This window comes from Tenrec ecaudatus, chromosome 10, assembly GCF_050624435.1.
Source record: "Tenrec ecaudatus isolate mTenEca1 chromosome 10, mTenEca1.hap1, whole genome shotgun sequence".
In the NCBI taxonomy this organism is placed as follows: Eukaryota; Metazoa; Chordata; class Mammalia; order Afrosoricida; family Tenrecidae; genus Tenrec; species Tenrec ecaudatus.
The window spans coordinates 150763497-150776191 of record NC_134539.1 but is presented as its reverse complement, the minus strand read 5'-3'; the positions used below and the strand labels follow the sequence as shown (position 1 = coordinate 150776191).

The window sequence follows — 12695 nt, the reverse complement described above, 5'->3', positions numbered from 1 at the left end:
TTTCTTTTCCCGAAATGAGTTGGTCTCGGAAATGTTGGACAAGACTCCAAGGTCGGTGTTAGATTAAGTGGGCGGGACTGGGGGCGCAGAACTACAACTCCCAGAAAGCCGCGGGCTTCGCACCCCGCCGGCCCCGCCCCGCCCCGCCTCCTCCCGCCGGCGCGCAGTGGGCCGGCCGCTATATAAGGGCGAAATGGCCTGGCCTCCGGCAGAGCGCAGAGGCGCAGCAGGCGCGCGTCTCACCTTCCGGAGCTACTGCCAGGGCTGGCTCAGGTCCCTTGCCCCGCAGCTCATCCATCTCCTGAGGACTCTCCAGCCCCACGGGCACCCTTGCTGAGCTGCGGCCGTGGGCAGACCCACAGACTCGGGGTGAGGGGACTTTCAGCCAGTGTGCTGAGGGGTTTCCTGCCGGGCGCCGCGGGGCGCTGGAGCTGGAGCTGGCCGTGCGCAACGGAGACCCGCGGGGGGCTGCGTCCAGGCGGGGTGCGCTCCAAATGCGCGTGGTGCGGGGCGCCCCGAGGTCCGCTGGGGGTCCAGATCCACCCTCGATGTGCGCCCATCTCCGAGGACGGGATTGCGGCCCCTGGGGAACCCCAGCCGGGCGATCGCCGCGTGACACCCGGGGACCGGAGCGCAGAGGCCCCAGCGCGTGACGCTCAGCTTCCGATGGACACTGGGATAGAGAAGGGGCTTCGGACGCCCCGACCGTGGATTACTTGGTGTGGATCGACGCAGCCTGGCGGACGCACGGCCTCCTCTGCGCCCTGGATTGGTTTATTCCACCTCGCAGCGGGCGCGCCAGCTTGCAGGTGAGTGTGGAGCTGCGGTTCCTGCAGGCGATCTGGTTTGACGTCTTGTCGGTGCGCCCCCACCCCTAGCCCCGCATCGGTTTCTAAAGGTCTTGGGTTCTGCTTTGGAATTTTTGTGCTTGTAATTGGTAGCGTTGCGGAGGTCATTTTGACCGCTCCTTTGCCTCCTGGTGGAGCAGCTTCTCCGGGACGCGGTGGTCTGCGAACGTCCCCATCCTGGGGGTTCTTGGGCGTTCTCTTGGCTCCCCATGGCCACTTGGCCGCTGGTTCTATTCCTGGGACAGAGTTGCCTCCGCAGACACTCGCGCAGCCGCTGATTGCATTGCTCGTTATTTGGGGAGCAGGCCCTCCTCCACATCAACCCACTGGCGACCCTGGCTGCAGCTGGCCATGGCCTTGGAGAGGGCAACGCAGACGAGTCCCCCTAGTGTCCTGCGTGCAGTTTTTGGGTGGCTGGACCATTGGTGAAGTTGTACTGTGAGGCTTGGACCAACGGTCGGAGGACAGGATGTGAGTTTGGCAGAAATGTGGGCAGGTTTTCTGAAGGGGGGAGGTTGGCAGGAATTCGAGTGCCCCGCACTTGTAAATGAGAGACCTTTCTGGCCAGTTTGGAGAGGGGGCTTAGCTAGGCCCAGCACCTTCCCAAATCCGCAAGTCTGGAGCTGAAAGCAGCCTGTGGGACCTGGTAGCTGCCTCCTCTCTTAGAGGTTTTGTGTATGCATTGATTCCCGCAGGCTGGGCATGCGGGAACCGGAGTAGGCGCCAAATTGAATCTGTTTGTCGAATGAATGACAGTGAGTCCAGCTTTTCACTGGTACACCCCTCCTCTGGCAGTCTGCGCTCAGCTGCACTTGGCTGTACAGGAGTCCCTGGAACTGCCCACTTGGATGCAACAACTCCCCCCGCAGCCTGACCTTGGGGGACCTAGATAGAAATGACCCTGTTAATCAATTGATTGATCGATAACCTATAGCTCCATCTCCCCACCCAGGTGATCTTAAAAAGTAATCCATGCTCACCCTTTCTATATTTTTTAGAAAACACACAAAAATGCAAAGCAAAACTACCCAAGTTCCCCCAGTAATGCTGGCAGCGCGCTGTATTCCGTCGTGGGTGAAACCCTGCAGTCTTGCCCACTCCTCGCTGCTTCCAGTTTTAGCCGAACTTTTTCAGAGTCGAGTACTGCATTCCACTTTCCGCAGGGAATCCTGGTTAGCCTCCCCCGGCCCTACTCTCGGCCACCAAAGCGTTTCCAAAGCCTTACCCTTCAAGGTAGTGCACTGGGGAGCATCCTGGGTATCCGCCGACCCCTTCACATCTTGAATGAATTCTTTTGGAAATTTCTCAGAAACTACTATCTTTGCTTTCAAGCAACTTGTTGCCGCCGTGTTGAATTTCCATCCCCTAGTGAGCTCTTTAAGGCTTTGAGCAAAGGTGTGCTACCTGGTCATCAGCCAAGACCACATCTGGGAGCAGGGCGCAGTAGACAACGGATGGGAGTTCACCTGCGAGTGCTGCAGCCGGGAGGTGATTGGCAGCGAGGTGGGCTGTACTTGGAGTTGGTTGGGACTCTTAGGAGACCCTCCCTGTCTGTGTCCAACAGAGCGACCGCTCACTGCCCGGTTAGAGTCCTCACTGGGTCTGGGCTCACTGTGGCAGCTCGGTGTCAGTCCATCACCTTGAGGGTCTTCTTTTTAAGCGACCTTCTACATTACCAAGCATGATGCCCTGTGTCCCGTCTGATAACATGTTCCAAAGTATTGGTGGGTGACTCCCTTCAGACTCACCTCAGTACCATGTCTCCAGGTGTTTTAGCCATGGCTTGGATTGAAACTCTTCTTAGACAGCTGGGCTGAAGATGCTGTCTATTGAAAAGAACATTTTGCTTTTGAGATGAATTTAGACTTAAGTAGAATCTGCAAAAATAGTGCTTAGAGTTCCTCCATGTATTCCTCACCCAGCCTAGCCACGTATCAGCTATAGCGCAGGTCTCCAACCGCAGTAATTGCCCTTGATACAGCGCCGTAACACACTTTTAGGCTCTAGTCTCGTGTCTGCAGTTGCCCCGGGAATGTGCTTTATCTGCTCCAGGATCCAGCCCTCACCTCTCACTGTAGAAAAAGCTGGCTTGTGAAAAGTGGGTGTTAGGTGTGGGGTAGAGATGGCTTTATTCTGAAGAAGGGTCAGGGTCAGGGTTGAAAGTGACCTAGCACTTCCTTCTCAAGCTCAGGTTAATGCATTCTCTTTCCTTCCACCCCCTCCGGCTTCCCAGCCCCCAGGCTCCAGGGCCTTACCGGGGGTGGGGTGGGGGTGGGAGGGCGCTAGTGAAGCAACACCAGGCCACCCCATTCACCTTCAGCCAGATCTCCATGGAGACTTTGTCCTGGAGTACCAACTGGGTTATTACCCAATCTGCCCCGGCACACCTTGGAGGGGTAGAAGGATGACATCCGGTGTGCGTGAGAACCACCCCAGCCACTGCTGAGTGCGTGTCCTGTAATACCTGTGCAGGTGACTCACGCCGGCTTGAGTAGCGGGTGTGTTGGGGTGCTCAGTATGCAAACCCCAGCAAATACAGCATTTCCTGGTTACGTTGGCAAATGGATCGGGCATTAGGCACCATCAAGCCATCAGACTAAGCAGTGATTCCTATTTCTTTGGATAGCAAGTGACTCGGAGATGGGGGGGGGAGCACCAATTGTGTGTCAGCTTAGAACTGTGTTCCAGAGGTCTTTCAATGGCTGCTCCCCCCTCCCCCACCCCTTTTGGGGTACTCTGATCTCCAGGCCTTTCTTTGGAGCTGCCTCTGGATGAACTTGGAATGGTCAACCTTTTGGTTGAGGGTCTGAGCATGTGAATTGGTTGAACCATCCAGGACCCCCTCCCATGCCTGGGGTCCCTGTTTGGGAACTTAGGGGTGTGGGGGACGGCTGGGGGTGAGGAGCGCCAGCTTGAAGGGGTTTTTGGAAGGGACACGGGACTAGGACGGCTGGCTGAGTGCCACCTGTAAGAGAGTGCAGTGTGACGTGGGGGAAACCATGAGAGGGCTGCTTCTCCTGCCCCCACCACAAAGGGGCCTCTTTAGTCTAAGCCCCGCCCCCCACCAGTAACACGCGTGAGCATTAGGGCTGTCTGCGAGCGTCTTGCCCGGCCTCTCCGGTTGGAGTGGCTGCCTGCGGGGAGTGGAGGCGATGTTTGTTTGGGAAGGGGAAGTTTTGAGGTTTCTTCACATTTCAGCAAAACAGATGTCTGTTGTGGGGATCCAGTGTCCCCGTGGAGGGTCTCACCTCTGACAATTGACTTTTCTTCTTCCTTCTGGAACTAGGCTGTTAGCTTGTCCGTGTCCCCTTTCCACTGCATCCCCTTCCAAACACCCTCCCATGGCTCTCAGGCCAAACCCTGCTCCCCTCCTGCAACGCGACTTGTCTCCTCTCCGGCTGCGCACACAGACTGCTTCTCTATAACCAGCGAACTCCAGCGAAGATCATAACAGGAAGTCTCTCTGGGAGAGGGGCTGGGGATGTTGTGACTAAGTCATCCTAGAGGTGTACTTCTGTCTGTACCTGCCTGCCATGTCACTCTCACCCCCCTCCCCCCCTGCCAACCTGGTAGTCCCCTCCTAGCCTCTCACTTGAAGCCGTTGCTGTGGCTAGCTCTCTTCACCTCCAGACTGGGTCCTACCTGGCCCCCCAGCCTTGAAATGGTTGTTTGCATAGGAATTGCATGTGCTGTGGGAATATTCTTGGCAAACTGCCTCCTGTTTGGAAAAGTTCTGTTTTGATCTTGGGGCGCCAGGAGAGGCTCAGGAATCTACCTTTTAACCAGCCTCCCCACCCCCTGACCCACCCCAGGCCATTCAGACACAAGTGGATTCTTGAAGAAGCATCCAGTGGACCAGACTTGTAAGCCCAGGGCAGCCTGGAGCGAGCTTCCCCAGCCCCAAAGCGTCCCTTCCCTCTTCCTCCAGGAAGCCCTCCTGGCTCACCTCCCAGGGTCTGGGCTCCTGCCTGTGTTGATTTGGGTTGTTATGCAGGTTTTTACCTTTGTTCAGGTGAGGAGAGAAGTGGGCAAAGGGAAGGCAGGCCTGGAGTGTTAGGAATGACACACTGACCCCTGCTCCTTCCGGGCCCTAGGCTTTGTCCTCTGTTATGTATCTGTGGGCCGGCAGAGGGCATACACCACAGTTAATGTGCTGGGCCGCTTATTGGAAGGTTGGTAGTTCAAGCCCACCCAGAGATGCCTTGGAAGAAAGCGCTGGTAGTTTCCTTCCCCCAAAAGGCCAAACCCAAGAGAGTTCCCAGGTGCCCAAGAGGGGGCAGCCAGCTCGATTGAAGGGGCAGATTCAGAAGGGTCCGGTGTGGTCCTGGTCGAATGCCTCCCCATTTGATCACGTTGTTAGTCAAAGGTATCCCATTTGTAATCGGCCGGTCTTCCAGGTGCTGCTGGGAAACTGTCTGCACAAAGCCCATGCTGGTTGGGCCCATGACACGTGCAAGGCCCGGGGGGAGCGTGGCCAGGAGAAGAATGCTGACGTGGCATGTTTCTGCCAAGGAATTATTTTTGAGATGTGACTCATCACCCCTCCCGACTTTGGTGTGTTGGTACAGGTTTGTACACAGACCGCTGAAAACCAGCTCGCTGCCTTTGTACACAGTTGAAACCCAAATGACCAATAAAGGGACCACAGGAATACTTGAGCCATTGGGCCCATTGGGCCCACTCCCACCTCTTTCCCCCAGGACCGAGAAGCTCCAGTAGTTGAGTGGAAGCTTGATCTAGGGTGCAAAGTCAAATGTGCAGCAGGGGCTGAACCAGAATGAGGCGGGTTGAGCCCTGCTTATCGCCTGGGGCAGGACTAGGTGGTGGTGGTAGTGGTGGGCAGCGTCCAGCACTGCATTCGACAGAACTCTGCTGTGAATTTTCAGAAGTGGATTGCCAGGCCTTTCTTCCTGGTGTCTTGTCGCTGGGAGCTCTGATGGAACCTGCCCACCCTCGCTGGTCCGGCTGGGATTTGAAATACTTGTCATAAAGCTTCCAGCCCCACAGCCCGATACACTGACAGACTGGCGGCCGCTTCTTTCTTTAGAAACCATGACTGGGCGGGAGGGCTCAGGGTGGTCCTGTCGGTGGCCCAGCTCGCCTCATGCCTCGTTAGGGAGTTGGCGGGCCCGGCTTTTCAGCCATTATTGAGAATGCCCTTCTCCCGATGAAAGACTTGCTCCAGAGACGTCTTCTTTCCTCCTCTTGAAACTTGGACGGGGTCTCCCTTTCTTTATCACCAGGACTCCGGTGGTCAGTGGGGCCAGTTGGGAACTAATTTGAAGAGTGAAGAGTCATTGGAGGGACAGAAAGAGCCCTGGGTGGCCCAATGATTAAGTTGCTGGCCTACTAACGGAAAGGTTGGCAGTTCAAATTCACCCGGAGGTGCCACACCTTTCTCCTGTGGGTGACTCCCAAAACTCTCTGCCATCCAGTCGATGCCAACTCACTGCCACTCAGGACAGGGTAGACCGGCCTCTGAGGGTTTCCGAGACTGCAACTCTTTACGGGAGTAGAAAGCCTTGTGTTTCTCCCAGGGACCGGCTGATGCTTTCGAACGGCCGACCTTGTGGTTAGCAGCTCAACATGCAACCACCACGCCACCAGGGCTCCTCATGGAGTGACTAGAGGGATCAGACCTTTGACCTTTGGGTTCACAGCTGAGTGCTGATCTGCTCTGCCACCAAGCTTCTTCCTCCTGGCCCCAAGGCCCTGATGGCATGCACTGGGAGACTTCAGGGGCTGGGCCTGTGCCCGTCTCTTGTCTGGTGCCTCCATCACGTACGTGAAACCAATGGGTTATCCTCTTCTTAAGTAACATCCTGGCTTTGCAATACTTACTGTAAAGAAGTCTTGTGCGGCAGATTCACCCAACGCAGCCCGCCTTTTGATCTCTTAACTGCCGCCTACGAGCATCGATTGCGATCCAGGCGAGACAAAATCCTGGACAACCTCAACCTTTTCTCCATGTCTCACGATGTTACCTGTGGGTCCAGTGGTGAGGATTTGGGGCCTTCTCTATGTTGAGCTGTCATCCACACTAAAGGTGGCGTGTCACGTGGAGGGCTGAGGTGAGCCTGACCCAAGCCGCGGTGGTTTCAGATGCCTCCTGTGCGTGGGGACATTGGACACTGAATAAGGGAGAAAGAGAATGGATGCATTGGGATCATGGTGCTGGAGAAGACGGAAAGCAGCCTGGTCTGCGAAAAGGACACGCTGATCTGTTTTGGAAGAAGGGCGGCCTCTAGGTGCTTCTTAGAGGCCAGGAGGGCCCGGCTTCGTCTTACATCCTCTGGGCAGGGGCTGTGGGGCTGGGAGACAGACAGATGCCAGCCGTGCCTCGGAGCAGCGTCTTGGTTGTGGTGAGAAGATGAGAAGCTGTTCATGGCGGACGGTGGGGTAAGCACAAGCCGGCCCATGCTTACCTTGCCTACTGGGTCAGCCTAGAGTGCTGCTAGACCAGGGGTTTGGTGTTGATGGCTTTATTGGCCTTGCGACAGGTGGCGTGGCTCCCCAGCCTGCAGCCCTTCTGCCTCCCTGGGAAGCACGAGACCCCCCGGAACCCCCATCCCTGCACCTCCTCACCTTTGCATCCTATGGGTCACGGTCGTTCTTTTTACTCTGAAAATACATAGAGCGGCGGGCAAAGCCGCCGGCCCCGGGGTTCCCCTCTCTCTTTGTGGGAGCAGCCTCCCCGATGCCCCTCTTCTCCTGATTGTTTGCCTGACTTGTGCAGAGGCCTAGGCTTGAGCCTGGGAGGTGTTTCTGGATCTAAGAGGACCCATGGCCATGGGCACACCAGCTAGGAAATCCAGGTGTTTGGGTTTTTAATTAAGTTCCAAGTGGAAACTAGGGATGTGGTTAACCAGCAGCCGAGGCCGCTCTGACCACCGGGCTTGAAGGCCTGTATCCGAACGGCTTTCCCCGTGTGCACCGGCCACCCTCTGTGCCTTCATGTAATCCGAATGCCTCCTCCCACTGCCCCCTCCCCTGCCCACCTTCTGATCCAAACCGGCCCTTTGCACCTGCTCCAAATCCTCTTCCCCTGCCCTTGTCATGGAGGCCTGGGGTGCAACTAGTCAGTGCTTGCCTGCTCACCAAAGGGTCAGTGGTTCTAGCCCAGCCAGCGGCTCCGGAGGAGGAGAAAGACGAGGCACTCTGCCTCGGTGGAGATGGAAAATGCCCAAACCAAACCCACTGCCTTTGATTCCGGTCCATCTGCCATCAGGAGACGTGGCAGGACAGAGCAGACTGCCCCTGCCCCCCACTGGGTTTCCAAGGCTGCCTTCTAAACGGAACAGATGGCCGGCCATATCTTGCCCCCACAGAGCCGCCCAAGGCAGCCCTTTCGGTTAGCAGCAGAGCGCTTCAACCCCTGTGCCACCAGGGTTCCTTCCCTGAGGATGCCAGGCTCGACGCACCCTTAGGGAAGTTCTCCCGGCTGCTGGGACTGCTGGAAGGAGCACATGGACTTGGTGGCACCAGGCAAACCACTCCCCCCTCCCCAAATCGTGGCAGATGGCTGCGTGGCCATATTTCCCGGGTTACAGGGGCCATCCCGTGTCTCCTTTCTCCCACCTGGGTGGCCCTTCCTGCACATGGGATTCTCTAGCACTGTCTGCCACCAGCTAGGAGCCCTGGGGGTGTAGTGGTTTCATGCTGGCCTGTGATCCACATGGTGGGCCGTTCAAAACCACCAGCAGCTCCGAGGGAGAAAGACTGGGCTTTCTACTCCCGTCAGCAGTCACCGTCTTGGAAACCCACAGGGGGTGGTGGGGTCGCTGAGAGTCAGCATGGACCTGATGGCGGTGAGCTTGGAGGGTATTTTTTTGTCTGCCACCCCCGGGATGTCAGAGACCAGCTCAGCCCCAGGCATCCTTTCCCTCCCGTTGTGGGGTGTGGGCTTGGTCCTGTGTGCCAGGGGACGCTTCGAGATGTAAGGAATGTTTTCCCAGGCCCTCTGGCTTGGATGCATGGAGTCAGAGGCCATGCCCTGGTCTGGGTGCAAGACTCTCCCTCCCCCTTTCCCCCTGGGATCGCACCGACTCACTGCGTGCCAGTTGCTGGGCCTGCCCTCGGGCTCAAGCCCTCACCTACCAAGTCAAGGATGGGGACAGGTTGTTCTCAGTTGTAAGTTGCAGGGACGCCCTCTGGGAGGGCTCAGCTCTGCCTCCAGGTGGGAAGGTGGAGGGAGCTGGCTTATCAGTGGAGGGGAGGACGAGGGCTGGCCTGTGAGCGGGAGCCCACTGGGTTATTAGCTCAACTGACGGCCGACTGCGCTCGCTCCTCTTCAGTGCGTGGTTCCATTCTTAGGTTTTATTAGCCTCTAGTTCAGCGGTTCTCAACCTGTGGGTCGCGACCCCTTTGGCGGTCCAACGGCCCTTTCACAATATATAATGACATACTGTTTTGTGTTGTATCACTCTGCTTTAATGATGTTCAATCATTGTAACCATGAAAATACATCCTGCGTATCAGATATTGACAGGACGATCCGTAACAGTAGCAAAATGACAGTGAGTGATGCAGTAGCAACGGAAGTAATGTTGTGGTCGGGGGTCTCCACCACATGAGGAACTGTATGATAGGGCCGCGGCATGAGGAAGGTGGAGGACTGCTGTTCCAGTTGTCCATCTCCATCCAGCTGGCTCTGACTTGAGGTGACCCGTGGCTGTTGGGACCTTGGAGGCCATGGTGCTAGCTACTATGTCACTGTGTCTGGTGCCTGCCTCCTGACCTGTTGTCTGTCTGCTGTGATCCTTGAGGGTTTTGAGGGCTGATTTTTAGAAGTGGATTGCCAGGCCTTTCTGCCTGGTCTGTCTCAGCCTGGAAACTCTGCCAAGACCTGTCTGCGTGGGTCACCCTGCTGGGATTAGAAAGACCAGTGGCCTAGCTTTCTTTCAGCATCGTGGATTAGAAATACCAGTGGCATAGTATGGTAGTTACATAATCTGTTGTCAATTTGAGACTTTAAGAGTGAAGGGGTGGGGTTTAGCCTGTCTATCAGGCCACAGCTTGAGGACCTCATTTGGAGTTGCTGAGGAGATAAAAAGCTCACTGGAGGCGGGACACACTCCCTGGGAGACATTGCTGTTGACAAGCCACATGGAGAGAGGCTGATGGAGCCAGAGCCCAGAGCTGGAGGAGCCACGTGGAGACCCACGCCAGTGTTGAGATGCTTCCACCACCAATGGATCCACAAGACTTTCCACCTAGTGGCCTGTGATCTTCCTGCATTTGGCATCATTGCATGTGTTGCGTGAGTCAGAAGAGGAATTTATAGATTGATATTGGACATATGGGCTAATATCAGACTATGGACTTGATGTGGACTGGGCTGGGGTGTTTTCTCAATGTTCAGTTGCTCTTGTGTATAAGGCTCTTTCTTATACACATGTGAGTGTCTCTGAATTTGTGTCTCTAGTCAGCCCCGACTAACTCACATTGCTTTCAGCATCAGAGCACACACAAGCCACGGCCGTAAGACAAAGGGATTGGTGGGTAGGGTGGCAGGCGGGTCTCAGGCCTCTACATTGCTAGAGCAAGAGGCTCCCATTGTTCCAGCATCCCCGAGCCTGATCCAGGGACACGCTCAGTCCTGAACCCACCTCTGGGGCTGGCCCGTGGCTACCTGCTTCACCCTTGGATCTGAGGGCGGTGGCAGCTTCTCTGGAGCCAAGCGGAGTCTGTCCCTGAGAGCAGGGACAGGAGCTGGGACACAGCATTCACCAGTATGGGTCCCTCCCCAGAATGCAGGCTTCCAGGGAGCAGAGTGTCTTTGGGAAGGGGTGCTGAGGGCACAGGGCTCTTAGCCCACAGGCCAGTAGTTCAAACTCACCAGCTGCTCCTTGGGAGACTGAAGAGTCTGCTTGCTCTTGAAAAGAGTTACAGCCTTGGACACCACAGGGGCAGTTCAACTCTGTCCCATAGGGTAGCTTGAGTCAGAATCGCTCCGACAGCTTGAGCTGGATCCAGGGCCCCTGCCGCTTTGCCAGGAGACAAATCTGAATCTCACGCCTATGGAAACTGCTCCGACTTCCATTCCCAACATGTCCTAGAAGGAGCGGGGCTCCCCGTGTGCAGCTCAGAGTCCCCCACCGCTGTCTGGGGAAAAGATGGAGCTGCCTTGAGGTTGACCAGCCCTGCCTGGACCTGCTTGTGGGTTGGGACCAGGATGCTCAGAATGTGTCCCCACCCTCGGGAGGGGGCCTTTCCATAGCAAAACAAAGCAAAGCATCCCTCCCGTTTCTCAGCATCCAGTGACACTGCTCCCTTCCGAGTCGAGCCTGCTGTGGGGATGCAGTTTTGTACCATCCTGGGCCTTGAGAAGCCAGAGACTGCCTCGCTGGACTCCCCGGCTCGGCACCAGGCAGGCTCTCGGGGAGGCTGACAGAGGCTTGTTTGGGAGCCAGCCGCATGCCGGCTTCGAAGGCTCCTTGGCTGGGTGCCTCGTGGGCTCACTCGGAAGCAGGCTTCTGGGTGCTCCAGGCTAGACACAGGGCTTTGATCTCCAGGGTGCTGGGTGAGAGGCTGGGGGCAGGAGGCTGCTGTGTATGTGTGTGTGTGTGTCTGGCTCTGGCCACATGTTAGACAGACCGGCTTTGTTTGAGGATCACTGAGTCATACCCATGGCTTGTGCGGGGCTCTTACAGGAAGCTGCTGTGTCAGTGCACCCCAACACCACTGGAGTAGGAGGAGGCTTGAGGGACCTTTGTGGGGAGGGAGCCAGGTGGTTGCCGTGACTGAAGGTGATTCAGGGCCTAGAAAGGGTGCTTGCTGCTGCTGTCCTTTGTATCCCCCATTTAACAGGGAGGAGACGGGGGCTCTCAGAGCCACCGTACTTGTACAGAGCTTGCCCAGCCGGCAAGTGGCTTTGTTAGTCTGGTAGACTAGAGAAACAAATCCACAGAACCTCATATGTATATAAGGGTTTTATATAAAAGGTAAGTGTCCATTAAGAAAGCATCCCAACCCAGTCCAGTCCAAGCCCCTAAGTCTGACATTAGCCCATATGTCCGACACATCTACAAAGTCCGCCTCAAACTTGCAAAACATATGCAATGACGCCGACTGCAGGAGGAAAGCCAAATCAGTGAGCATGTAAGCATCTCAGCATTGGCAGGGGTCTCCACACAGCTGTTCCAGCACCCAGAGCGGCATTGGGGTAGGTCCAAGTGGCTTCTCCTCAGGGATATCTTGCAGGAAGTAAGCCTTGCCAGCTGAAGCAGGGTACTGGGTAAGGCAGCTGCACTCTGGTCTGACCATCAGAGAGCTAGAAACCAGAGAACTAGAAAGGTGAGGCTCACTGAGCCATTTATTTCTCCACTCTTCAATTAATCCCACATGTGTTTATTGGCCAGGTTGGCACAATGAACCTTAACTATCTCAGTGGCTGAGCCAGAGCTTGAACGGAACACCATTTAAGACAGTGAGTGGTTCTCAACCTTCCTCATGCCGTGACCCTTTCATACAGTTCCTCATGCGTGGTGACCCCTCCCCAACCATAAAATTATTTTCATTGCTACTTCATCACTGCCATTTTGCTACTGTTAGGAATCGGGCAACCCCTGTGAAAGGGTCGTTCTAACCCCAAAGGGGTCGCGACCCACAGGCTGAGAACTCCTGCTCAGGGTCTAGCTGCAAGCTGGGAGCCCTGCTCCTCCTGGAACGTGTAGGGCGCAGAGGTCCCTGGGAAGCAGTTTCCACAGTCGTGAGATTCAGGTTCACCTCACACTGGAGCCCCTGGGCTTCTGGGCAGAGGATACAGAGAAGGGATGTGCCCTTGGGCATACATTCACATGGAAACAGTGGTTCTTCTCTTCAAGGGGGAACTGGGACTGTGGAGTC

At 56.1% G+C, this 12695-nt stretch overlaps 1 long non-coding RNA gene across 1 annotated transcript in view; it reads left to right on the top strand.

The window, feature by feature from the left end:
* The first annotated feature begins 231 nt into the window (after positions 1-231).
* Positions 232-12695, top strand: part of LOC142458401 (uncharacterized) — a 148502-nt gene continuing 136038 nt past the window's right edge. The window contains exon 1 of the long non-coding RNA XR_012786415.1: positions 232-809. This is a non-coding gene — a long non-coding RNA (uncharacterized LOC142458401). The remainder of the gene's footprint in view (positions 810-12695) is intronic.